The sequence below is a fragment of the Petaurus breviceps genome, unplaced genomic scaffold (genome assembly GCF_028583685.1).
Source record: "Petaurus breviceps papuanus isolate PSGF00001 unplaced genomic scaffold, PetGlider_PUasm1.0 185, whole genome shotgun sequence".
Classification (NCBI taxonomy): Eukaryota; Metazoa; Chordata; class Mammalia; order Diprotodontia; family Petauridae; genus Petaurus; species Petaurus breviceps.
Window position 1 is genome coordinate 210,330 of NW_027185797.1, and position 26,109 is coordinate 236,438.

The 26,109-nt window shown below is 40.8% G+C and overlaps 1 protein-coding gene across 2 annotated transcripts in view; it reads left to right on the top strand.

Annotated features, from left to right (window-relative positions):
• The first annotated feature begins 7,766 nt into the window (after positions 1-7,766).
• Positions 7,767-26,109, top strand: part of MYRIP (myosin VIIA and Rab interacting protein) — a 435,525-nt gene continuing 417,182 nt past the window's right edge. For both annotated transcript variants that reach the window (XM_069088306.1, XM_069088307.1), the window contains exon 1: positions 7,767-7,902. The gene's annotated coding sequence lies outside the window, so the exon portion shown is untranslated. The remainder of the gene's footprint in view (positions 7,903-26,109) is intronic.

Genomic DNA, 26,109 nt, shown 5'->3' on the forward strand with positions numbered 1-26,109 from the left:
GCCCCTAGGCTAAAGTGCACCTGAAGCCTTGGGTGGGAGGCTTGTTTTTCAGTAGATACTTTTTGATTGGCCAGTGGGTCAATAAGGTTGTTACATTCTCTGAGCCAGGAGAAGGCTATATAAGCCCTGATGTGTAGCTTTGTTTTGGGACTCACTTTGAGAAGTGTTCTGTGATTTGATCTGAATTCTGGGAAGCCGTTGTTGAGAGTCCCCCGGCTTTGAAAAACCCAGATGCTGATTTGTTATGGATGTAATGGTTGGACAGTTTGGAAATCTGTCTACTTGATCTGTTTCTGTCTTGATAATTCTGCCTGTATACTTTGAGGTTGGGGGTGCTGACCTTTTTCCCCTGAACAAGGTAAACGATATATGTCTGACTCATTAAAGTAAGCTTGTTAACCCATTTTTGAGTTGCTTTCCTTTATCAAAGCAGATTCAAGAACCTGTATGGGCAGCAAACCCTGAGGACGCGCTTGGGGTGCTTGCTGCTACAGGTGTGAGTGATAGTGAGGAGTGGAGGGTGACATCTAGGTTGCAGAGTGTGAGGGGTTATAAGAATGGTATTTCCCTCTAGAGTGGGAAGGTTGGAGGGGGGACAGTTTAGAGGAAGATAATGAGATCACCAAGTGAAGTAGCAGAGAGGGAGAAGAGAAGAGAACCCTGAGGGATACCCATGTTTGGAGAGTGTGATCTGGATAAGGACCTGAGAAAGAACGGTCTAATAGGTAGGAGGACAAGCCGGACAGAATGGTGTCCTGAAAACCAAGTGAGAAGACAGGATCTTGGGCTTTTCTTGAGTCTCATTCTTCTCAACTTCTCTATAGTCCTTGACATTATTGATCACCTTTTTTTCCCTTGGTCAAGGTGAAAAAATAATGGTATGGGATTACATGATCTCTAATCCAATTTGTTTAAATAAGCTGTTGGACTCAAAAGATGGGGAATTAAAAAAAAATTGGCCTCACTTAGATTTTCTTAAAGAAAATGTCATTGATTCCCAAAAAGACACTCTAGGTTCTAAGGATTTTATGGGTCAAAATACTATACAAACCACACCTCATAAACTCCCACTACTTTGTTTACTTTTGCTTATCAATTACTAATCATTTTGAATCAATTGCTTGGTTCAAATCAAAAGACATTAAATGAAATAATATAAAAAATAAAAATAATAACAAAACATTTCCCCTCTAAATATTCAGTTCACTCACCCACAAACATACTCATATTCAGTGGGAAGAGTCACATGTATAGTGATCATATTTGGGCAAAGCACATTGGGAAAATATGTAATACATATGTAAATATGTATTACATATACATGTACAATATATACATACCAGGGCACTTACATGGAGAAATATTCACATAGAACATAATCTGGCCAAGGCATTTAGAAGAGTGACTCATACTTCCAATGCTGAGGGGTTGCTGATGTCATTTGGTGATAGCATTGTTTTTCTCCTCTAGGCTTGTTTATTTGTTCAGCATAATAGAAGCTGATGACAGCAGACTATTAACATAATTGCCTCCAAAATGGCATAAAAATATTTAAGGAGAAAACTATTCTTCAGAAATCTAGGCATGATATCCAGCTAAGCCAGATCATTCAAGAGTATCTATCTATGGATGAAAAGAGAAGAAAAACAAACATTCCCCAAATGAAACCAATCTTTGCTAGTATTTTATAGTGACCTAATTTCCTTATAGTTGATAGCTGAACTACAACATTTGAACTCTACCACCTTATCTGGTATGGAAATGATAAGCTTCACAAGAATATGAAGCCAGAAAGAGCAACTGAAACTGACGAAATGTGGTTTCAGAGAAACCTTGGAAGATTGGTATTAACTGATGCAAAGTGAAGTGAGCAGAAGCAGAAGAACATTATATGCAGTAACAGCAATATTTTGCAATGATCAACTGCAAATGACTTAGCTATTCTTATACAATGATCCAAGACATTTCTGAAGAACTTTTTTTTTTTTAAGCAATCGGGGTTAAGTAACTTGCTCAAGGTTACATGGCCAGTTATTTCTGGGTGTGGTGCTAAGTATCGGAACCCAGATTTGATCCCCAGGTCATCCTGACACTGGAACCAGTGCTCTTACTCACTGAGCCACCTGGCCGCCCCTCTGAAGAACTTTTGATGAAAAATGCTATCCACCTCCAGAGAAAGAGCTGGTGTAGTCTGAATGCAAATCAAAGCATACTTAAATTTTTTTTCCTTGGATTTTTTTTTTTTGGTCTTTGTTTTCTTTTGCAACATGGCTAATATGGAAATATGTTTTTCATGATGGAATATGTATCATTTATATTAAATTGCTTGCCTTATCAAGGAGGGGGAGAAAAAAGAGGGAGGGAGGGAATGAATTTGGAACTCAAAATTTTAAAAAATGAATTAAAACAGTTAAACATCAAATTAATTAAAACAGCTAGAACTTTTTTTACATGTAATTGGAAAAAAGGGAAAAGAAACTGGCTAGATGCAGACAGAAGAAATCTGCACTGGAGGTGTCATTCTTTTTTTTTTTTTTAAAGCAATTGGGGTTAAGTAACTTGCTCAAGGTTACATGGCCAGTTATTTTGTGTGGGTGCCAAGTATCTGAGGCCAGAATCAATCCCGGGTCTCCCAGATGCTGAGGCCGGTGCTCTTACTCACTGTGCCACCTAGCCACCCCAAGGTAAGTCATTCTTAAATATACTTCAAAATTGATTTTCAAGACATCCCAAAGAGAACAAGGGTCTTAATGAAAGGGAAAAAAATTTTCAAAGAATGATCTCTCTCTCTCTCTCTCTCTCTCTCTTTCTCTCTCTTTGACATTGTTATAGATATATGCAAGGAATGTGGGTGTGCTCTATTGCAATTTAGTAAAATTGAAGGTTGGAAGAGGCAAAGGATAGTCATTAAAATGCAAAGAGGAAACCCTATGAGATATAAAGGAAACACTTTACAACTTAGAAATGGTCTGAGGTTTGAGTATCTCAAATGCATGTGAAAAGGTGGGCAAAGACAACAGTTTTGCCTATTGGACATAGATTGTCTCTATTCCTTCCCAGTAACTCATCTACACAAGACCCCAACAGATGTCTGGAAAGTATAACTAGGTGATCACCAAAAGTAAGATGAGAGTCTACCACAAGTAAGTTCTTCACTAAGGGATCTTGCCCTGAACCAGGAAGAATTGTCAGTCAGAAGAGGATAGACTCCTATATCCTGTCTGGAGGTGGCAAACCTCAAAGCTGAAGCCCTGAGAAAGTCAAAGAAGAGAAGCTTCTACCAACTCTCAGCTAACCCTTGCTAAAAGAGCACAGTGGCACTCTAGGTGAAAAGAGTGGCATAACATTCCAGATGAAGAAAGCAGATCAACAAGCAGCCCAGCCAGAGTCTGAAGGTGGTAAAGACCACAGCTGCCGACTAAAGAGTGAACCCAAGGAGTCCAGAGGATAAATCTAATAAGGATGTTTACCTTTGTGAAAGCCCCTACACAGCAACCTGCCCAATCTAATCCATAGTGGATGTCCAATGGCAGAAAGGCCTGCCTGGTTCAGTCCAGCAACAATTGGGTCTAGTAACTGAGTAATCTGGTCAGTCCAGGCAACTTGCAGCTAAGCCACCTACTTGACCTAGCTTAGCAGTGAAATGACCCAGCTGAGTCATTGTACCCTGTAATGTACAAGCCCAGCTGTGCCACCTATATAGCAGAGATGCTATGTTTGGTGAAGAGCCCAGCTTAGCTTAGTAGTAGAGTGAGTCATCCATCACCAATGCTGGTTCTTCACTCCCACAGCAAGATTTATTTTCATTTTCAGAGGAAGAAAAGATAATGAGGCTCTGCTGCTCCAGAGGTTCCAGAGTTATAAGTTGCTCTGGCCATATATGTTTCCTACTCATGAGTGTGTGTGCCCTTCTCTCTGTTGACTCCTGGGTATAAGGGGTCAGTTTTATAGGATGGTTTCTCCCATGTTTTAAAAGAAAATGTTCTGTAAATACTGTTCTTGCTGTGCCTTTTAAGTAAGTGTCTTTTCTGATAATCAACTGAGTCTACTGGCTGATTGTTATAAGGAAACACACTAGTAGGGGCTACAGTATTAGGACAGCTATCCATAAGGTTGCCATTACAAGTCTAAGAGTTGTAGAAGCATCCCTTCTGTGGATCCCAATCTGTCAGTGTGTGGATGGGGGAAGTGAACTCAGAGGGTGTGCTACATGAGAAGAGAGGAGAGGAAAGGAAAAGAGGAGAATCTTGAGTAGGCACTGAGCCCAGATCTGAATAGGAAATCAGATGTCAAATTTGGGGATACTATGTAGCACTTTCATTGATCCCAAAGCACTCATTGCTTTTTAACATTGTCATGTCCAGGTGATGCTATGTGGCTATGAGTCATGGAATGCCAGGATCTCAGAAATATCAGAATTACAAATAGCCCAAAAGACAATGAAAATTGAATGGTGGGTATAAGTAGTGTGCAACATGTTGCTAGTAATGACTTCTATAAGAAGGAAGGTATCAGAAGTATGTAGTATGATGATGGCAATAACTATCATTTATATAGCATTTTAATGTTTGCAAACCATCTTACATCTTATGTTACATTTATTATATTTCATTCATTTGGTCCTTACAATAATCTAGTGATGTAGTTGCTACTACTATCATCATTGCCATTTTACAGATGAACAGACTGAGGCACATAGAAGTTAAATGACTCTTTGGTTACCCAGCTAGGTAATGTGCAAGGCATGATTTGAATTTAGGTCTTTCTATATCTAGTCCTTACCAACAGTGCCTGCCATAGAGTAAACACTTAATTTATGCTTGGTTGGCATGTAGTGAGTGTAAGGGGACGATCTCAGAACTGGAGTAGTGGCTGTGAAATACCGAAAACAACCAGAATAAGGTCCCAGGGTGCTCTTTGGACTTTCTATAGGAGCTATTTGGAAAGATATTGATAAAGTTAGCATTAGACGAGATGTGGACAGGGTTATTAGGAACACTGGTGGAGGGACTATGCTTGATCCATAAAAGTAACAATGGAATATTTCCTTGAAATTGGCTTTTAACTAACATTTCCTTGTAATTCCACGTGTGCATGCTAATTGAATTGCAAGCCCCTGACCACTAAGTTTCCATTAGTTTTTTAACCCCCAACAATGCACATCATATATACTCATTAAATGTTTTGACTCTTGGTCCCTTACTAGGGTAAAACATGGTGATCTGAAACAAATGTTTTGATGAAATGTTTCATTGGTTAGATTTAGATACTATAGGGAGTCTGGTGACCATATTTCTTGGCATAAGCTTATTCTCTTTCAAAGTATATATACTTGCCAGTATTTTCCTCCCTCTCAAAATACAAAATATCTGTTTTGTCAGACGTAAGGTCTTACAATACATTTGAACAGATTGATCAGCAGTCAAAATTCTCTCTCTCTCTCTTTCCCTCCCTCCCTCCCTCTCTCCTTCCTTCCCTCCCTTGCTCCTTCCCTCTGTCCCTAGATATTTGTGGCTCTATGTACTAACAAACAATATTGAGCCAGTTGCTTTCAGGGCATAAATCTGCATACTGGGAATATAATCACTGCACTGGCCTGACAGAGTTTCCAAAAGTACCAAGTACATTTCCAAAGTCTGAACATAACTCAAAGACTTTTTACCTAGTGGGTGAGACTAAAGTCCTTTCTAGCTGTAAGAATCTCTAGTCCTGGGACTTTTCTCCTAGTGAATATTGCAAATTTGTATCTACAAAAATAAAGAAGTCAAATACTCAGAATCTTGAAACTAATTACCTAGAGACCACCTCCTAATTCTACTTCTTTGAAAAAATCCCCCACTAATATGTAAGTACCTTTTAACCTGGACTTTTTACTTGGTGAATGCAATCATAATTGGAGAAACAATTCCCTAAAAATCTGTTGTCACATATCTGGTAGAGATGGCATTCTTTGAGAGGTGGCTACTTAAAACAAAATTTAATGAAAACTGACTATACCTCATAGGTAAGTAGGCGCTCTCCCAGCTTAGTTTTGCTTGCTGGATGCATAACTCACTTGGTAGAAATGAATAGAGTTATGGTGTTTTCCCGAGTTTTTGCTTGTCATCTTTCAGCTCTTATTTAGTCAGTAATGGAACACTTGAAAGAATTAGGACAGTTGAAAGCAATGGGTTCTTCCTATTGCCTCTAATACATTTAACTTCAACTGTGTTGAAAGTGAGCTTGAATGTTGAGATTGATTTGGTTTGTGAGACATGGAGGACCTTTCTTCAACCCTTCAATTAACTGATGGGAAGCCTTTCAGGGAAGTTTCCCAAGTATACTTGGTAACCACATTAGCCCAACGCTTTCGTCTGGCAGGTCCTCTGTTGGAGAGCTGGGCACCTCCACTCTACACGAAACTGCGTGGATGAGTGTGTGTATGAGGAAAGGAGTGTAGAACGTTTGTTCAATGAAATGCTTCGTCCAAGGTCGGGGAGCCAGGCGATGGTGCATCAGGGAAAAGAACTCAGGTCTTGCAGAGCCTTGTCTGCAATCCTAACCACTTGACGGCACTCCTTGGCCGCGCGCTTCAGCCCTCTACTGCAGTGGTCTCCGGGAGGTGGGGGGCTTTGCCAGGCGGTGAAACGGGACGGCTTAGCGGTGCTCCCCCTTTCTCTAGGAGTATCAGGGATGTATGATAGCTCCTCTTTAACCCTTCTCCATCTCCTAGTCCATTTCCCGCTCCACCTCATCCTAGCTTTCATGCCTGCTCCCAGACCCCAGGCTAGCAGCGGCAGCAGACTTGGCGCCCCGCATCCTCCCCTCCCCCGGTCTCCCCAGGCCAAGCTGACAGCGCCTGCTGGAGCCCGGCGGACTCACACGAGCTAGCGCACCGCGGGTGCACTGATCCCCGAGAGGGAGGAAGGGGACAGAGGCAGTCCAAGGTGGGTCAGGGGTGGTGCGTAGAGGGAGGGGGTTAGTGGCTCGTCCATCTGCTAGAGCCTAACGGCAGGGCCCGCTGGAGGTGCGGGTGTCTATGTCAGAATGCGAGCGTGCGCGCGCGCGCGCCCTCCCTCCCGCCCCGCGAGCCTCCCCCCGCCCCCTTCCCCGCCCCCGCCCCGGGCTCCTCTGATTGGCCGGCGGGTGTCGGCCAGGTGTCAGCAGCAGCGGCAGGGACAGCCGGGCTCAGCTGTGGGGAGCGTGAGCTACAGCAGCAGCCAGCAGCCAGCCTCCTTCTTCCTCTTAGTTCCCATCCTTTCCCTGAGCGTCTAAATCAGCAGCCGCGGCTGCACCAGCCCCAGCAGCACCGCGGGCGGCAGCGGCACTGAAGCCCTACGCTGACCCAGCCAGCTCCGGGCACTACCCAGCCCTGAAGGCGCCCGCGCCCTGGGGCAGTGCGGGGAAAGCTGCGCCCAGCTTTCGCCTCCTCCGCGGGCACTTCCCATCTCGCCGCTCCTCCTCCTCCTCGCCTTCCATTCCTTTCCTTTCCTCTCCGCATTCCCTGGAGCCCGGGCAGCCCCCGCGGGCGTTGCTGCGCCTCTGATCACCCGCGCACGGGGAGCTGCCGCGGTATCCTTTCGTTCCTTTCCCCCTGCTCGTCCCCGCTGTGGTGCCCACTGGAGGAGTCGGGGACAGGGAAGGCAGGCGCCCGCAGGCACCCGGGAGGAAGCAGCGAGCGCGGCGGCCCCGAGGGGACCCAAGGGCTGCAGGGTGGGTGCGGTGCGCTCTTGGCCGACAGCTGTGTCCCCAGCTCTGGACGTGCAGCCGCTCGGCGCTGCTGAGAAGGAAGGACTTGTTGACCCCTGCCCGGCGTCCGTGTCCGAGTCTGTGCCAGTACCAGGGAAGCCCGAGGGACTAGGGATCGATGAACCAAGTTGCTGCCCGGCTTCCATTTTGGTGCATCTCTCTTCGCTTCTCGGGGTGAGTAGAGGCGACCCCCGCACCCTCGGGGCCTTTCTCCAGGAACCTCGTACCCCTCCTCTCCTTTCGATTCTCAGAGGCCGCGAGGCTCGGTGCTACTGGGGTCCGTGCTGCGGTCGCCGACGCTTAGGAGGAAGGGCGCACAGACTGTGGGGACGTGGGGTGGCTGGTGGTCCAGGCTTCGGGTAGGGGTGTGGAAGAGAAGCGACCTTTTAAAGAGAGAAGGGATGCTGAAGAAAGAAGAATGCGTGCTCGGGGACCCGGGGGACTGGGATTGCCCTGCAGAGAAGGTTCACTCCCGCGGGGCGGGCGGAGGGAAGGAGGGGCCCTGACCGAGGGGGAGCAAGGCTACTCCTATGCCTCGCTCGCTCCTGCCTCCATCACGCCGCTGCGGCTTTCGAGGGACGCGAGTTACGTCGCGGCCAAAGGTGTCTGGGGGTCTCCTGGGTGCTGTTTCTGGACAGGGGCTGTCACTTCCTTTCCTGGAGCCGCAGCCTTCCCCTTCCTGGATAGCGGCTCTGTTCCTGCAAGTGTCTCTCCACTTATAAGGGCTAACTTCAGGGCTTTTAAATTGTATTGGGGGTAAGGGGTCTTACCCTGGAAGGATGAGTCCCAGCGTTTAACGTCCATCCACCCCACCCCATCAAGCTAATGTGCTGCCCAAAGAATCGACACTCCGATAAGTGGGAGGCACCCCTTGCCCCTCCCACCCCAATCTTCTACCTTTGCCCCTGGGAGATAGAACTAAGGAGGAAAAACCTGGAATATGGCAAATTTAAATATGCACCATTTGCAAATTAAAGATCAGAGACAAAACGCAAACAACCAAACTGTCTTCTCACTATCTGTTTTCTTCTTATTGTTATCGTCACCATCATCATCATCTTCATCGTCTTTTGCTGCTAGGACTTTTGAATCATAGGGTGTTTCATTGACTTTGATTTGTTTTAAGGATTATCCACTTTCTCCTCCCACTTAAGAAAAGTCTCTTGGTTTTGCCAAGTGCTGGGTTGGCATTTCATTGCAGGGGTAGACCCGCAATGGACTGCTGGGGTGGAGTAGCCCCAGGATGGATATGTGTGTGTGTGTGTGTGTGTGTGTGTGTGTGTGTGTGTGTGTGTGTGTAAAAGAAACCTTTGAGTGCCCTGCTGATCTCCATATCATCAGTGCAGTTTTCATGTATTCGCCTGTCAATTCTGGGTTCGTGGTTCTATTCTCCTTCTCTTGGAATTCCTAGCCCCTCTTTCCCTCCGTTTTATTTACAGACTATAAAACAGTAGCCCTGTTTGTTCAAATTGATTAGCCACCAGCTGTTTGGATCTCTGTGATGGTGACTTTCTTAGTGCTGGTCTTAAAGCTCCACCTCCCTTCTTCTAAATAAACGCCTTGACTTTGGATTAACTTCTGTAAGTATGAGTATGTGTTTGGACCTGAGTCCTTTCTGCCAGAAACACAGTGCCTGGTTTGTATTTGTATAAGCTTTAAACACATAGGTACACATTTCTTGGAGGCCAAATCGTTTGCCTGCCTTAGTACTGAGTTAAATAAAACAAAACCAAACACGGAACCCCCGTGTGATTAGGATCCACTTTGAGAATTGCCGCAGGTTCCTTGCTGATGTGGAAACCCGATCTTAAATCTAGTATTGATGATGAGCTTTTTAAAAAAATCACTTTGCTCTAGAGATTCCCAGCCTACCTTAGTGCTTCTGTGCATGGCTGGGAGCTGTGGCTTGTTCCTGGACTTGGCTTTGCTTATGTCTTTCTTCCTTTATCCTCTCTGACCTTCCTTTCCAAGTCCCAGTTCTTCCCCTTCATTTGTAAATTTACTAATTTTGGAAAGCATCTTGAGCTGGATTAGAGAATGAAGTTTAAAATCACACTAACAGATAGAGAAGGAAAAGATATAAGGTAGCTCCCCCCTCCATACCGCCCACAAATCATAATACCTTAGAATGCTCCTTATTAGACAGGCAGCCTCTGAGAAGAGTCTGAAGTGTTTGCTTCCTTTCATCCTTTTCCTAGTCTATCTCTATAGAGATGCCAGTGTTATTCTGTTTAATTCTTTTCCCCCTTTGTGGGACAGGGATTCTTTGACATGGGGGTCAAATACTCTAATTAGTCAGTAAGCATTTATTAAGCACTTACTATGTTCTAGTTGCTGAAGATACAAAAACAAATAAAGAAACAATTTTACTGAAGGAAGCTTTTGAGGAATGAGGTGTTATGGATTCCCTTACAATTAAGAACCAGCCATTTAAAAAAAATTCCTTTCTTAATCTTCTGCATTATTCCATTCTGCCTCTTATTTCATAGACATTCTCAACTAATCAACAAGTATTTTGCATTCACTCACTGTGTGCCAGGTACTGTGGAGTCAGAGAATGAAACAATCCTTGATATCTAAGGGAGAAAATTTCCTTGAAAGGTATGGATGTTCTCATTTGTACAGTTATTAAAGTGTGCATCTCCCTGACTTTGGTTCTACAAGTAAGCACTGTTAGGAATTGGATCGTGCAATGCTTCTATTTCTCCATATGTAAAGCAAGTACAATTACAATCCAGCTACCCCAGAGGAGTGTTGAAGGATCTGCTATGCAACAGCCCAACAGCTCCAAGGGTATGAATCCTAGGCTAGTATTTCATCTTGGAAGTACTATGGCATGTTCCTATCTAGCAAATTTTCCCATTACTTCTGTCATCTGGTGAACTACCTCCTTCCCACCCTCTTATTAAAATATTCTCTGCTTCAGGAATCCCACAGAGGAAAGATCAGTGGGCACTAGAGTGCTCAGGGAAAGCTTCAGACTTCTCAGCTCAGCCTTGGAGAACTGACTAGACAGAGAGGAGAGACCGCCTTCTATGTTTGGGAGAAGACCATCAAGTTCCATCATTGGGCTCCTAGCCCAATTCCAAGAAAGGTCAATGCTTGTGTTTGAGGGATAAAAAGAAGCCAGGATTATACTGGATTAAAATTCCAACTACCACTCTGTACTTTTGGGGTGGGAGCCTATAACAAAGAAGACCCATCCAGAAGTCAGATTGAACACATTGGTGCTTAGGGAGTTTCCACAAATGCCCTATTTCACATAAAGTAGAAAGAGAAAATTTGTATTTCTAAGTGAGCATATAAAATTTTCCAGGAGTAAACTTGACTGAAAAACAAAATAAATGAAAACACACATGCACCCAGATGCCTATTCAAAGGACAGCATCGGAGTGTGCTTGATACAACCAGAGAAAAGGTCAACAGTTAAATGACAAATGGGACTATGATAGGACAAGCAGACTTCTCTCCCAGAATTATCAACCACTCAACAAGCATTTATTAAGTGTTTATTATGTACAAGGCAATGTCATAAGTGCTGAGGATACTAAGAAAGCCAAACCCCACAAAATAGTTCTTGCCCTTAAGGAGATTACTTTGTGTGCGTGCGTGTATGTGTGTGTGTGTGTGTGGGGGTGCGTTATGGAACAAATGGCAGCATGTATGCAAAATACTTGGCAAACTGTAAAGCATATGTAAAAACTCAAGTTCTAAACAATTTGGGATTCAGCTCTAATGAGGGTTAAAGAGGCCCATCCACTTTGGTATCTTTACTCTTCAATAGCACTGACAGAACCATGCATTTTGATCCTTAAATGGTTCAGGACTGTGTGATCTGGGATTTCCTCCATGTGCATACTCCCTCCTCATAGGCAGATTATAAGACTTCCATGTCTTCCTTAGTAGAGAGTTTTCAGGAGGTGGTGTAGTCATGAATTACGTCACCTTTGGCCACACAAGTGGAACCTCTCCAGACATTGCTCCTGGCTCTGCTTTCTAGCTCCAGACAGAATCAATCGAACAACTCTTCCACAGAGGAATACTTCGAGTATTTAAAGATGGCTATTACATCCTCTATGAGTCTTTTCTTCTATGGGTTAAGTATTGCCCAGTTCCTTTAACCTGTCTTCAGGTAGCATGAACTCAAGGCTCTTCACTCTCTGGGCCCTGTACTCTGTATATTCTTTAGTGTTTCTCAATTTCTTTCTTATACTGTGTCATCTCCAGCTAATCAGATGAGGTCTGACAGGACTCAGTATGATAGATCAATTTAATGCCTCCTTGTTCCTAAAAGCTATGCCTATCATAATGTGGTCCAGGTTGATTTTTAAAGGCACCACATCACATTGCTGACTCATTCTAAGCTTGTGTTGTACCCAAGTCCCCAATTCTCTTCAGATAAATTGCCACCTGACTATGCTTCCCCAATAGCACACTTCTAAAGTTGATTTTTTGAACCCAAGTGTAAGATTTTACATTTCTCTCTATTGAATTTCATCTGCTTGGATTCAGCATGAATGCTCTAGTCTGGATTATAGAGAGACCTTTCTGGATCCTGAATGTCAGAGATCATCCATTAACTATTCTTGACACCTTTGAGTTATCTGCAAAGTGTGGTTATTCATATATGAAATGAATACCAGTATGGAACAGTATAGATTTTTTTTCCATTTTCCCTCCCTGCTCCCATTTTATATTCCTTGAGGAAAAGGATCATGTCCTGTGCTTTGAGTATATCTCTCACCATACCATGTACTCAGTCAATAAAGATTTATTAAGTACCTACTATGTGCCAGACTGTGCTAAGTGCTGGCGATACAAAGAAAGACAAAAGATAGTCCTTGCCCTCAAGAAGCTCCCAATCTAATCAGGGAAACAATGTGCAAACCACTACACAAAAACAACATATATGCAGGGCAAACTGGAAAAAAAAAATCAACAGAGGGAAGGCACTAGCCATCAGGAACCCTGGAAAGGCTTCCTGTAGAAGGGATTTTGGTAGGAACTTGAAGGAAGCCAGGAGGCAGAGATGCGAAGGGAAATAAATTGAAAATAAACATGCCTGGAATCTGTATAGAGACTGTCTTGTTTTAGTAGCAGCAAAGAGGTCAATGTTATATAGTAGCATTTCAGTAAATAATGGCCCAATTTATTAGAAGAAGTTATAACTGTGGCTTCTGATTTAAGCAAGAAATAAGCACAGCTTTGGGAGAAGAAAGAGACCAACAGTTACAGGCTGGATTCAGTCTGCTTTTGAGTTATTGGAAGGTACTTCCAAAGTTATTGGAAGTTATTGGAGGATTGATGGGAGGGAAGGAGTAAGCATTTATGAAGTGCCTGCTATAGGCTAAGTACTGTGTTAAAGTCTTTACAAACTTCTCATTTGAACCTTATAACAAGTGTCGGAAGTAAGTACTATTTGTATCCTCATTTTACAGTTCAGAAAACTGAGGCAGACAGAGGTTCAGTGATTTTCTCCTAGGGTCACCCTGATAGGCAGTATCTGAGGCTGGATTTGAACTCAGTTCTTCCTGGCTTTAGGACAAGCTGTCTGCTTCACCATGTAGCTACCCCTAGATCATGCCAAGGGTGGGGTGGTCAGGAGAAACTGGAAACAGGAGAAGTTTAAGCAATGCAGAATTAGAACTGAATACTTGGGTGTCCTTGTGACTCAAGAAGGGAAACAGACCTGAGCCTATACTTTTGCTGCCAATGGAGAGTGTAACAGGATCATTCCCAAGGGCACAGTATAATTCCTCTGCACACCATTACTAAGTATTCCTGTGCTCTGAAAGAAACGTAATGCCAGGTAAAGGAAATGAGAGATATAGAAAAATCCCATTAGAGTGTGTTCCACAGTCTTATTCCTTCCTTTTATTGAACTTATATTTTTTTAACCTAGATTTTTAAGCCTAGCTAAGAGCTATACTTATTTTAAGCCATTTCCCCCTTCATTTGATATGTCTTTAGTTCAGCATTTATCAAAACCCTACTATGGGTAAGGTATCTTACTGGGGGATTAAAAAGAATGATGTAAACCTTGCCTTCAAGGAACTTGCAATAGTAGTGATACTAGACATTTATAAGGCACTGTAAGGTTTTCAAATGGTTTCCCTTACATTGCTATTTGATCTTCAAAATAGTCTTGGACAGAAGGTAGTACAGATCAGTCAGGGAGATAATGAGCATTTATTAAGTGAATGTTATGTGCCAGATACTGTGATAAGTTCTAGGAATCCAAACAAAGGCAAAAACAGGTCTACCTTCAAAAAACTCACATTCTAATGGCAGGAGACAACACACAGATAAATATGTACAGTATAAATTGTAGTAAATCTCAGAAAGAAGATACTAGTGTTAAAGGAGACCCAAAAAAACCTTCTTGTAGAAGGTGGCATCTTAGTTTGATGGAAGTTAGGAGGATGCACATTATTCCCATTTGACAGATGAATACAATTAAAGTTCTGAGAGATTTCAATTCCTGAAGCCAGATCCTTTGACTTCATTTCTCTTGCCATTATACTTAGTGAAGAAGAAAGATTCTAGTTTACAAAGACCAAGATCTCCCACTGCATCCTGGGCCATCTCCAGTCATCTTGACTTATCTCTTGCCACTGAAATTCAATGACTCTGGAGGAAAGAGTGATGCTGATGACTTCTTGCATGACTTCTGCCTCACTTAATTGCAATTCTCTTAAAAGTCAAGATATCACCCTCATCATGTCATTGGTTCTCTTTGAAAATGAAAGATGAACAACAATCTACACACATATATAACATAAAACAATGTGTGTAGGAGAGGTACAAAGGCTAATATCAAAACACAAAGAGAGATCTAAGGAGAAGCAGCTCAGTTCCATCTGGAAAGATCATGGAAAACTTCATGGTAGAGATTACCACAGATTGGAAACTTGAAAGATGGTTTAGAAGATGGAGAAGGAAGAAGCTGTATTCTAGACACTACTATCCTCAGAGCACTGGAGTAACATATAAAGAAGAATCAGTGTCTGCCTTTGAGGAGTTTCAGTCTGACTGGGGAGATCTCATTTATATGTGAGAGTTAAATATCAACAAATATTTTTAAAAGTGTGTGAAAATGTCCAATGAGTGCCATTCAGAAGAATTAGAGATGCCTTTGGGTTGGGATGTTCAATGAAAGTTTCATGGAGTAGGTAGGACAGGAGGCAGCCCTTAAAGGAAGGTTGGAAGTATGGTAGGCAAGGAGTATAGCATGAACAATGGTGTGTTCAGGAAGGAACTATTCCATTACAGTGGTATATTTCAAGCAGGGGATTCACAAAGGGGTCATTTAGTACTTTACAAACCTTAAAATGCTATATAAATGTGAGTTGTCATTATTATGTTTGATGTGTCTCAAATCACAACTCTTTGGAATATTTAGGGCAAGTATTATCCCTATTTTGCAGTTGAGGAAACTGAGGCTCAAAGAGGTTGACTTCCTCCAACTCTCCTCTACCCAGTATCTTAGTGCTTATTATTCTACCATTAGAAAATCTTTCATTCCCAGTGACAATAATAGTTAACATTAATTTAGTACTTATTATGTTCTAGGCACTGTGCAATTATTATCTTATTTGATCTTTACAACAACCCTGGGAGGTAGGTGCTATTATCATTCCCATTATACAGATGAGCAAACTAAGGCAAACGGACCTGAAGTGACTTACCCATGATCAATGGCTAGTAAGTGTCTAAGCCTGGATTTGAACTCGTCTTCCTGACTCCAGGCCCAGCAGTCCACACTCAAACTCCTCATAATGCATTGTTCACCCTTCATTTCAAAGAGAATAATGACATCATGGTGTTATGTCTTGACTAATTTGTGAATCTGGTTTCAATGAGGAGTTGCACAAAGTTGTCCACCTCACTTTCTCTTTGAGAGTCATCAAAGTTCAATGGCAAGATAAACATCAAGACAGCTGGCCAGAGCCCAGGATGAAGCAGATGACCATGGTGTCTTTGGTGTTTGAACAAGCTCTAATCTCTCCACAGTGCCTTCTTCAGCTGCCTTCATGGCCGTTAAACCAACTATTCCTTTGGAATATGATAATTAGTCATTGACCCATACTGTAAATTATTCTGTTAGATCAAATTCAGAGGAACATGATGGGAGAGGTGGAGGGAGAATAGACACTAGACCCCAGTGATAAGCCTGGCTTCAAAATCCTGCCATTTTATTTTTTAGCCAAAATTTTTCTAAAATACCTAAATTATTTGTAGGAGAGTTTGACACTATAGCCCAAAATGAAAACTTTTGTTTTCTATGGATTTCAGTTGTATAGGTTATTTCTTCCTCTTACCTTGGGTCACTTGAATTGGCTGAGTTTACTTCATATAAAGTAAGGAAACATTTCATGGAAACCTTCATTATGGTGATTTATGACAAGGTTCTAGGAATATGGTGGAATTCCTCTTCCCTAGGAAGAGGAAGGCATACATTTTACTCAGAGGACTCAGAATTAAATTTGACAAGGCAGAAAATGAGGGGTAGAATTCAAGAACAATCATGGGAAAGAAGGATGTCTATAGGACACAAAGGCTGGAGCTATTCATTGTTGTAGATTTTGTGGTAATTATTTTATTTATCAATATCCTATATCATATCTGTTCAGAAAAAGAGATTTTGTCAATGAAAAGAAGGCAGCTGTGATGTAAAGGGAAGGACAATTTATTAGTAAACATTTATTAATCACCAACTATCTGCAGGCACTGTGCAAATGCTGGGGATACAAAAAAAAGGCAAAATGATAGTTTCTGCCTTCAAGAAGCTTACAGTCTAATGGTGGCACTGAATTTCTAACAAGATGATCTGTGTTGGAATCTGATCTTTGCCAATTATTTTTTTAAATATTTTTTTTTTGCTTTTTGGAGGGCAATTTGGGGTTAAGTGACTTGCCCAAGGTCACACAGCTAGAAAGTGTTAAGTGTCGGAGGCTGGATTTGAACTCAGGTCCTCCTGACTCCAGGGCCTGTTCTCTGTTCACTGAGCCACCTAGCCACCCCAGATTTTTGCCATGTATTATTTATGTGCTGTTGGCCAAATCAGCCCATTCTTTTCTGCCTTAGTTTCCTCATCTGTGAAATGGGGAATTTCCCTTTTAGAATTATTGTGAGAATCAGATGAGAAATTGTTATGTAAACTAAGTTAAATATCTCAACATTGTATTTTCTTTAAGTTGACATTTATAAAGCTTGTAAAGATTTGAAAAGTACCTTTCATATTTTATCTTTTGACTCTCATAAAACCCTCTGAAATAGGTCCTGGGGGTACCCCTTTAAATATTAAAATGGATATCTCTTATTAAGAATGAGGAGACTGAGGTTTACACAGATTAACTCAATTGCCTGTGGTCATAACAGCTACGGTAAGAAGCATGATTCCTACCCAAATCTCAAATCCTGTGTTCTTCATACTACCTTTAATGATAATTATAGCTCATGTTTATATTGTGTTTTAAGGTGTGAAAAATGATTTTATTACAGCAATGGCAATGGCATGAAGTGTGTAGAATAAGTATGATCATTGTCAATGAATAAATGAAGAAATTGAGACTTAGAGGTGCCTTATGCCTATGATTAGAGATTATCACTAATGTGATTCATTAGAAAGAGCAATGGATTTGAAACAAGGAAACTTGCATTTGGAGTCAGGAGACCTGGTTTCAAATCCCAGTTCTGGTGCATACCATGTAGCCACAATTTTATAGTTATACATACATGTATATGTGTATGTATACATGCATATGTATGTGTGTATATATGTAATAAGTGTACATAGAATTTATATATACTAAAATAATATGATAGAGTGCTATATATAGGGAGGTGGCAATGGTTCAGTGGGAAAACAAGTGTGGGTTTTGATATCAATTCTTGGTTCAGATATTGCCTCTGTCACTTTACCTGTGTGACCTTAACTTTGCTGGACATAAATTTCCTTCATAAAATTAGCAGGTTGAACTAGATGGCCTCTAAGTTTCCTTCCAGCTCTAACCCTATTATTCCATCACCCTGATGTCTAGAGAGATATTGTGGCATAGTAGATAGAGGGCCAGACTTGGAGTCAGGGAGATTTGGGTTCAATTCCTGCCTTTGGCAATTTCTAGTAGTGTGTAACCATAAGCAACTAGCAATTTCTCAATGCTCCAGAAACTTTCTAAGTTTCTTAAGATATAGACCATTTTAAATTTTCATCAGTGGAGAAAATTTCTGTACCAGGAGTTCACTATTGTTATGAAATATAAGATTGAGGGTCTCCTCTTTTCCTAAAAGAAAATATCTGAGTAAAGTGGCATGGATTTCTTCAGACATCGGGCACATCACTACCATTCATCTACTAAATTACAAAGATTTTAATCTCTGTTGGTGAAAAGAGTTTTTGTAACTATGAAATCACAGATTTTTTATGTATTTACCTTTAGACTAATTAATATTAATAATTCACTGACAGTGACTTTCAGAAACTCCTCAGTGAAAATATTTTATATGATGTGATTTAGCTCATGTTTCAGTGTGAAAATCATTTTTTGTAGGTTTAAATGATCATTTTTCAGTTTGGGATGCTTAGAATTTGGAAAAATTTCACAGAAAACTATAATGAAACCTAAAGAAAAAGAATATCCTGACCTAGGATATACAGATAGGTGTCTCCACTTAGTTGCATATAATTCTATCAATATAGAACATTACTCGGGTGCCTTATCAGAGAGAGAGGAGGGAGAGAGAGAAAAAGAGATTCTGATTCTTTTATCCAAAGCATTTTACATGTAGAAATATTCTGATTAATCAGAGTGTTCGTGAAAGAAGGCAGCATTCTGGTTTGATTTTATTTTCTGGTTAATAAGGAAACTTATTTTTCCTTGCTTATTTGCTTGTAACCTGCTGCTCACTGTCCTGGAAGCCACACTTCTGCCTCAGACACTATGGGACGGCGGCCTCAGCAGAATCTTTCTTTGATGATTCCCAATCCTGCAGTGCTCCAGTGATCTTTTGGAATGTAGGACCACAGGAGAAGAGACTTAGAACCAGAAAGGAGCCTGCCTAGTCCAACTCCTTCATTTTGTAAATGAGAAGGAATAGGGCCAGAGAGTGTGAAGTTTCTTGCATAAGGACATATGGCTCATAAGCAAGAGAACCAGGAAAATTTAAACATGGGTCCTCTGGCTCCAAAGCCATTGCTCTGTAGGCTTACATGGTGATGATCTTTTCTTGTGTTTTGCCTCATTCTCTTGCAAATAGTATAGAAAAAAATCAGTGGTTAATTTAGGGCAGGTTCCCCACCCCTGATTTAGGGGTTTAATTCACTTATGTTACATATGTGTGTGTATGTATCACAAACTTATAGGGTTTAATCTTTTTTGATGCAATATAGTCCAATAAGCATTTATCAAGCATCTAATCTTTGTAAGGAACTAGGCTACATGCCGTAGATACAAAGACAAATACCTCAGGGACCCCTCAGGAAGCTTAGGTTCTGATCAAAGAGTTGTTTGACAAATGTATTCTTCCAACACAATTTCACATCAAAATTAGTTTTTTTTCCTATATCTGTCTACTCAACCACTTTAATTACTGGGTAAAATCTCCCGACAGGGCTTCCTTATTTATATCCACTCAACTTTCTCCCCCTACCCCATGTCCCATAGTATCTCTAAATAGGTAAATAACATGACAGACTTCCAGGTCACTGGCTTTCTTTGCTAAGGTTATAGGAGACTTTATATATTTATTTAAATAAATTAATCTGACAATTCGGGCAACTAGATGGTGCAGTGGATAGAACATGGAGCCTGGAGTCAGGAAGACTTATCTTCCTGAGTTCAACTCTGGCCTCAGACACTTACTAGCTGTGTGACCCTGGGCAAGTCATTTAACCTTGATTGCCTCAGTTTCTTCATCTGTTAAATGAGCTGGAGTAGGAAATGGCAAATCACTCCAGCATCTTTTCTAAGAAAATCCCTAATGGGGACATGAAAAGTCAACATGCCTGAAACCACTCAACAACAAAGATAACACACATTTACATGGTGATGTTAGGGTCGTTCAGTGTTTTACATGCATTTTCTTATTTGACTGATACAACAAACTCCTGAGATTTGTAGTGTATCATTGCACCAGTTTTAGAGAAGAGGAAAAGCTAAATGGTTTGTCCAAGGTCACATGATTAGTAAGAGAGGGAACTGGAACCCAAGTTTCCCTGACCCCAACTTCAATGTTTCCACCGCATTATACTTTTAATTCTGAGACTCATGTAAAAGATCATGCTTCATAATTTCTCTGTGTCTGTGATTGAGATCTCATTCATTTGGTTTCTTTTTCCAGCAGTGTAGTGCCTAACCATTCCCAGTTGAATTGAATTGAAGAGTTTTCCTTTCTATGTCCTTCCGTGAGTTCTCTTTTAGGGATCCATGCAATATCCTGGTGACTTTCTTTGGTGTCTTTGACATTTCCCTGGATGGTTGTCAGTCAATAAGCATTTAGTAGGTGCCCACTGTGTGCTAGGCACACCTAGTGTGCTGGGGATGCAAAAATGAGTCAAAAGACAGCCCACATTCTTGAGGAACTCACAACTTAATGACACTCAGGCAATCTATGTGTCACCTTTCCATCTATTCATACATCCAGCAATAATCATTTATTAAGTGTCTTCTGTGTACCTTGTTCTGTGCTAGGTGCTTGGGAAACACACAGAGAATGAAACAATTCCTCCCCTCAGGCAGCTTTCATCCTAACATTATGCTGCATAACTCATCTGCCTCCTTTTCCTATTAGACATTTCTGGATGAAATTCTACTTCTTTTACACAAGTCATCTTTGGTGATGTGCCATCCCTCATCTCTCCATCACTCTTTGAATCATACTATGTTTGAAATCATCCTTGTATGCATGATCATGTGATGCTTCGCCTGTCACATCAATACAAAGACTGACATAGTAGATATTTTTAATAGCAGAGTAAAATCTACCTACAAATATCAAACTGCTATTGCTAGTGAAATTTACTATATTATAGGAAAGAAAATTTTGTAATTTAACTAATAGGGTACATGCCTTTGAAACTGATATAATCTCTTGAAGTAATTTGGTAAGAAAAGCCTAATGGCATTGTAATGTGAGTGAATGGCTCTGAAAGTAGTTTTAAATTAAGCATAGAATTATTAAATTGACTTAAGGTCAAATGTGCCCAACTTATGCATGTTTTGTTCAAAGAATGGGTTGAGATTAGGGAACTTCAATCATCTGAAATCAGTGGAATCTGTCAATGCAGATGCATTTGTAAGGGGTGTCATATATTGAAATAAAAATTTTAGAATATTGAATTCAGCCAAGCTCAAGTCTCTTGTTTTACAAAATGAAAATTGAACTTACTGTGTTAGCACAAAGTAATAGGAGCAAGTATAGACACTTGCTTTGTAATTTCATTGGTAGGAAGAACTCCCCAGTAAGGAAAGTCCTGTTACCAAAGTAATTCAATTTGCAATTCCTGGAGCGATGAGAGGTTGAATAACTTTCCCAGGGTCATCTGTTTAGATGTGCCAGTGGTGATGCTTGAACACAGATCCTTCTTGCTTTCAGGATGCCTTTCTATCCACTATAGGTGGTTCTGAACAATAGACAAAGAATAAATCTCTATTAGTAGTAACTATGCCCACAAGTTTCATCTCAGAGCTATTTTAACCAAACCAATATTGCCTATGTTTTTCCTTATCATTTTTCCTTGTTACAATATTTCATGGGTATCCAGAAATGTTGCATAAGGAACACCATCAGAGAATGTCTAATTGGAAAAAAGGATCCCTCTGTGGGTTCTCTATGTAGCATCTATGGCGGGACGTGAGCTACAGTCACACAATATGAGAAGACATAGATGGGTTGAGATTGGGAGTGGAGGGAATAGACCCATACTTACATCCATAGATTGATGTTCATTCAAAACTGGTTGATCACAGACAAGGCAGGAGCCATAAAAACATTCATTTTTCCTACTGTCTAATTGTTGTGTTGTGGTTTTATGGTAGTTGCTTCTGGGATTATTAGAATAAAGGTTGTTCCTTTTTTTTTAAGATTATTTGGGTTAGAAGCACACGGTTGCCACTTAATGGAGTATTTGATGACACAGCCCAGAGATGACAAAGTGAATGGCCCCATGTCCTCTGGTCTTTATAGTTTTCTCAGAAGCTGAGCTGAACAATGAAAACTGTGCTCATTTTGGTTAGGCTAACATCAGGAACACCGACAAGACAAATATAGAAGCCTGGTGACACACCTTTAATTGACCTTGAAATAGCTCTTTTTAATTAAAATATGTGTTTTTGAACTTCCTGTTGGTGGTGGATATATTTCTGAAATCACTCCATTTGTGATACTAGCACAGACTGAACCAGCTAATGTGAAAGACATTTAACATAAAGTAATTCTTCTTGAGGCCAAATTAGCCAGGAGTTGGTTTTTTTTTTTTAATTGATCAAAGCATCTTTTCTCTGTCTCTTTTTTATGACTTTCCAATGAGATGCTATTTCCTTGTGATGAAGTCTGTTTAGGACTTGATTGCTTACGGTTCTTAGCAGATGATCATAGTTTCAGAGTCCAGGACGAGTTTAGGTACAGCACTTCCTATTGGTTTTACCATTCTGTTCTATTACTGGGTACATGGAGGGCATCCAGAATAGGTGTGGACATACTGTGATCATAAAAAAGTCACTCATTGTTTTAGAAATGCATTGCATCAGTACAAAAATTGTGAAATATATTACATTTATATAGAAAAAATAGTTCAGGGCTATAAGATTTCATGTATAAGGGACAGCTAGGTGGTACAGTGCAGAGAGTGCTGAACCTGGAATCAGGAAGACTTATCTTCCTGAATTTAAATCTGACTGCAAACACTTAATAGCTGTGTGACACTGGGCAAGTCACTTACCCTTGTTTGCCTCAGTTTCCTCATCTGTAAAATGAGCTGGAGAAGGAAATGGCAAAATCACTATAGCATCTTTGCCAAGAAAATCCCAAATGGGGTCATGAAGAGTTGGAAATGACTGAACAACAACATAAGTGTTCATTTCTTTGTAACTAGGAATGTACCTGGTGGCATCCTCCCCTCCCACATGTAACCTCCCCCTCCCCACCTGCACCTCCCCTTCTTCACTCACACCTCCTTCCTCAATGTGTCCCCAGGTCATCTTAAATTCTAATGCATCACATCTATGTGATAATGTGAGAACTCTGAAGACTCTAAATTTTGTCTTCTCTGTGATAGGTCCTACTATCCCCATGCCATTTGTCATTTCTTCCTTCTGGGTTTTAGTTTCCTCACTTATAAATGGCCTATGAGTTCCCTTTAAATTCTAAACCTATGATCATTCTCGTGATTCTGGGGACATTTGCTATGAGATCAAAGTGAAGAAGCCAAGCATTCCTCCTGCCTGTGATTCCTCTCCCAGTCATAGCCAAGGAGGTGGGCAAGATCTTTCAAGACACTAAACCTTCACTATGGGTTACAGAGATGGAAATGAATAAGGGTTTGTTGCTTGTGTTATAGCAGTATGAAGATAAGAGATCTGGCAGGCAGAGACACTGTAGATCGCCGAAAATGTTATGAAAAAATGTTTCTGGTCATTTCTCACACATAAGTGAGATAAGTATGACTGAAAAAAAAACCCTTTACACAAATGCAGTGCTTTTCTTTTCTCCTTTGAGTTTAGGAGAGAGCAATTAGCATTACCACCCCTTCTACCACCACCACCACCACCACCACCACCACCACCACCACCACTTCTACCACTACCACTACTACCACTACCACTACTACTACTACTACTACTACTACTACTACTATTACCATTACTCCTCCTACTGCTGCTGTTACTACTACTTCTACTACTACATTTATATAGTGCTTCATAGTTTGTAAAGAATTTTACAAATATTATCTCATTTGACCCTCACAACAACCCTGGGAGCTAGTATTGTTATCTCCCTTTTACAGTTGAAGAAACCGAGAGAGACAAAGGTTAAGTGATTTGTGTGGGGCCCCACAGCTAATAAGTATCTGAGGTAGGATTTGCACTTAGGTTTTTCTGACTCCAGGTCCAGCATTTTAATTGCTTGGCTTTGTCTAATCTAGCACCTCCTGCATTCCTTGGCTTCCTAAGAAGTACCCAGAAGAGAAAGTAGAGATTTTCTTATCTGATGTGTCCCACCAGTAGGAAGTACTCTTTATTCTCACTCATTCATTTTCATCTGGCACTGAGAAGAATGTATTTTATCTCCATCTCTCACATCTCTGAGATAAAGGCTAAAGGATTTAATTGCTCTCACAAGCCTCTGATCTTTTTGTATTTTCAATGAGTAGATATTAAAGGGACAAAGAGAGGCAAATCATATCAGAAATTCATACAATATTTATAAACATGTTAAATTCTTGAAGTTAATTTTCAGCCCTTCAGATTTTTTTTTAATATTCTGAATGCTAGGTATTGACTCTCATTATTGAACTGCTAATGGACATTTCTTCTAGAAGTATTAATTTCTAGTTATTGCTGACTTCTTCTAAAAAGAACTTTTAAGCAGCTAGAGTGAAAGTGAGGCTAGGTCTTTTTTTCCCCTACACAAGGAATTATATTTATGTGGTAGAAAGTAGAAGTAGGGAAAATAGAGACCAAGGAAGAATTTGAATGTGGCTAGAGACCTTTCTACTTCTTTCCTCCTCCCTGCTTGTTTTTTTTTGTAGTGGGGTGGGGGGCGGGGAGAGGGAGACTATCTCTCTACCTCTGTCTCTATCCCTGGACATGCAGTGGTCATTTGTGGGTCTGGTCACAATCCTGATTGGCATGGAAGCTTTATCCTTCTCCCTTTTTCCTTCCTGGGTTGGTTTGCCCTTTCTTGGCTTCCTGGGAGCTTGCCATATTGGTGTGGGATTTAATGTGGACTCTCAGATTGACTTTAGCCCTACTGCAGCCCAGACTCCTGAGTTAAACAATTGAGCAACATCAGCCTCCAGCATAGTAGGGATGATAAGCCTGTGCCATGACATGCATTTCTACTTCTTTAACCTTGTTCTCTCTCCTCACCCCTAACCCCCAAAACTCACATTTTTGCAGAAAGGGAATCTTAAATTTGATATAAAATGTGCCTCATGAAGCAGGGAAAAATGTTAAATAATGCTCATTCTGTAGTGGGAGAGTGGTGGAAAAAGGGGAACAGTCTTTAACTTGAGAAAGCAAAGTAAGTGATGGTATAACAATGTAAGAAAAAGCAAATACTAAAAGTCCAGAGAAGCATGGGAAGATTTTGAGGAATTGAAACAATGAAGTAAGCCAAGCCAGAAGAAAACACACAATGACTCCAACAAGATAAATGAAAAACCAAAACAAAAACATGAAGCTGGGCCTGTATCAAAATGACCAAGCTTGAAACCAAAAAGAGCTTAGAAAGTGTACTTCTGCCCCTCCTCTGCAGAGATGGGATTCTGTGAGTGTGGAATATTGTATATGCTATCAGACATGGTGTATTAGATAGTTTTGCTGACTTATTTTTCCCTTTATTTGAAAAATTTTTTTTTAATAAAGCATGGGCTAGTGGAGAGAGGAGGGGGATAGATGTTAGGAAATAAAGGAGATATAAAACAAAAAATGTCAACAAAGTAATATCTAAAAAGAAAGGAAAGGGGAGCAGAAGGTGCCTAATTTTTTTTTTTTTTGCTTTAAGATTATTTAACAAACTCAGCACTGTATTCAAATCCTCTCCAACCTTTATTCATTCTGTGACCCCCTGGCCAAGTCATCTAACTCTTATGAACTTCAATTTCCTCCTGTATAAAATGGGGTTGATACTACATGTAATGTTTAATTCAAATGGTTATTGTGAGGCTCAAAAATATGTAAAGTATTTGATCAATGGTAGTCCTTTCTAAAAACAAGCATTAATTTAACTGTTGGTGTGGTGCCCTTTGTTAACTCATAGTCCCACGATCAAAAATTTGATATGTTACTAGTAGAATTGGATGACGTCCATGTTGACATTCTTAATACTAATGAAACAGGAAGAGATAAAGACATTATATCTAAATGGAACAGTAGCTTACAGCTTCTGTTTAGGTGAATAAAGAAACTACAAGCATTGGTTTCTTAGTATGCTCAAAGGCAACAAGAAACATCACTTCATGGGGAAGACAATTAGTCATCTAACCTTGTAATACTCATCAAGTAAATGTTTATTTAACCCCAATTATATACCAGACACAGTGCTAAATGCTTATATACAGAGTAAATGGGGAATAATTTCAGAGGGAAGAAACTATAGTTAAGGGGAGATAAGGAAATGCAGATTTTAGCTGAGATTTGTTGGGAACCAAGGAAGCCA